The sequence below is a fragment of the Morone saxatilis genome, unplaced genomic scaffold, assembly GCF_004916995.1.
Source record: "Morone saxatilis isolate NCDOM2014 unplaced genomic scaffold, NCSU_SB_2.0 Contig8, whole genome shotgun sequence".
NCBI lineage: Eukaryota > Metazoa > Chordata > Actinopteri > Moronidae > Morone > Morone saxatilis.
Window position 1 is genome coordinate 27004072 of NW_023340257.1, and position 2483 is coordinate 27006554.

The 2483-nt window shown below is 46.1% G+C and overlaps 1 pseudogene; it reads right to left on the bottom strand.

Moving 5' to 3' along the window:
• Nucleotides 1-709: 709 nt before the first annotated feature.
• The window catches only part of LOC118341409, a 3111-nt pseudogene continuing 1337 nt past the window's right edge, over nucleotides 710-2483 (bottom strand).

Here is a 2483-nt window from a genome sequence, read left to right on the forward strand (position 1 = left end):
GTGTGCACAATCAAACCGTTTTCTTGGTTTGTGAAGTGGGGTGTTTTCATTTTCGGAACGTCACTTCCCTGGTTAAACCCCTCCTCCGGCCCCGGTAAGGTCAGCCTGTAACCCCCTTTTTTTTGCCAGTTGGGCTCGCTTTTAATGTGCGCATATCCCTGGTTTTTAAATAACAGTATATGTAAAATATTGAACCTCGTCTCTTGCCTCCCTGGTAAACGGAAAACCTATAGTGTTCCTTTTTTTGCAAAAGGTGATAACCTGAACCTTTTATACGGTTTCTTGGGGCCGCCTTAATCCCAAGGTGGCGTTTGTCGGTATAAGAAGAAATAAAAGATCTGTAATTAATATAACCACCCTTGTGTCGCCACAGTGACATTGCAGACAGTTGGGTTGTGGGACATTTTAAGTTCATAAATGATGATTGTGCAGGTACAGGATTAGGTCAGAGCCCAAGTTGTACTGTTTGTAATCCATTGTTACAAAGCTGATGTCAGCTGGTGTAGTAAACACATCTAGTGACCACAAGATCACCTCTCCTACTCAAAACACACACTGTGATGTTAACAGACATGACCCACCACACGTGGCAGTTCATGTTAAATCTTAAAAAGGATTCCAGACATTCAGAGGTGAGAACCCTGACAAATATTCAGTTCAGTACTGGATTGACATGACTAAAACTCATTTGCACAGCTAAAAAGCCACATCACCTACATCTCCTCTGAGCGGCCCAGTCCACCGTATTCAAGCTTGGCTGTATCTGAACCTCCTTGCCCCTCTCCAGCATCTGTCCCAGTTCAAGGTCACTCCCAACATTCCCCAAGCCATGCCTCTCTACCAGCTGTTGCACAAAGACAGTCAGAGGAAACTCACATGGTTGACATGTTTCAGGAGATGATGGAAAAAATTGTGACAGAAACAGATTAATGTGAATGTGGTCCTCGTTGGATGTGGCAGACTAACAGACTGAAGCCAAATTGTGCTTTGATATTGAGATGGGAGTGTATGGCTGCAAAATGTTGGTTCCCACACTTGTTGTTCCAGGACAACATAAGTTGATATTAGGGACCAATGTTATAAAACACAGCATCAGTCCAAGCTATGTGAATCATACTGGAAGACAGTGTCCGGCCCCTGCCAAACCAGAGACCGAGAAACTGAACATTTCCTGTCAGTGCTCTCTGGTCTGACCCCCTGGAAGGGAGATGATGTGCCCAATAAGGTTGGTACAATTAGGTGTAACACTGACTGTGAATATCACACCTGGGGAAAACCAAAAAAGACTGCTATTTCACCAGGCAGCACTGTCATCTCAGAGCCCAGATGATCCCGCTCAGCTCCCAGAGGTGTTTTGGTCTCAAAGATTGTAACTTCACTGTGGGGAGACAGGTGGGCCCCACTATGGCTCATCAGTGTATCTGACAGGTCTGTACTGTTGAGGTACAATGCAAAGCTGGCTGATGTCTACTCCTGTGTAGCACTTGAGGACATGGATGTTGCTGAGTGTTCGGAGGGTTTTCCAGCTGTGCCTTTCACACCAACGTTTTGACTGTGGGGAGGCGAAGTGCTTTGCACACCGCATACACCTGTCAGACAGCAGACCATTCAGACTCCCATACATGAGGGTGACCCCTGGCCAGTGCCAAAAGCTCCACCAGGTACTCAGTAATCGGGAAATCATCAGAAAATCGACCAGTGATTACACATCACTATTGGTGCTTGTGTGGAAAAAAAAATTGGAGATCTCTGCATTTGTACAGAATTTTACTGGTTGAATAGGAGGTCCCTGGAGGATGCTCATCCTTTTCCCCATCAGGCAGATTGTTTGGCAGCACTGGGAGGAAACGGTCTTATCAGCATGATGGATTTGACTTCCGGGCTCTTCAACATGCCACTCCATAAGGATGACATGAAGTACTCTTCCTGTGCTTCATGTGCATGATGACCAGCATCTTTGGGGACCAAAACTATTTGAGTCTGCTGTTCTACTTGAAAGATTTGTTGGTGTTTGCACCGGATAAAGAGACTGCCTTGCTGCACGTGAAGATGGTGGACAGGCTGCGCAACTACAACTTGAACTACCCAGCTCACCATTTGGAGTTTCTGGCTTTAAAATGGTCAGTGTGTGACATATGAACAAGGAGATGCACACTTACAGGATACGCGACACAGTCACTGGACAGAAGAAAGTGATCCACAGGATTCTGATGCTGGCCACTTTTCTTCCTGTGGGGGACACAAATGTCTGACCTTGCCTCGTCCGTGCCAGAGAGAGAGTGAAGGTCTATGTGGAACTAGTGAGAGCCTTGACTCTGAAAGCGACAGAAGCTCATCTGTGACTGTGGAAAAGAAACAGGGCTTCATGCCTGATCCAGAAAATCTTGGCTCTGGGCGAAGAACCACTGAATGGATTACACAGTTGACTGTACCAAGTCTGTCAGAGGCAAATGTTACTGATATAACAAGCATGACTTGTGACC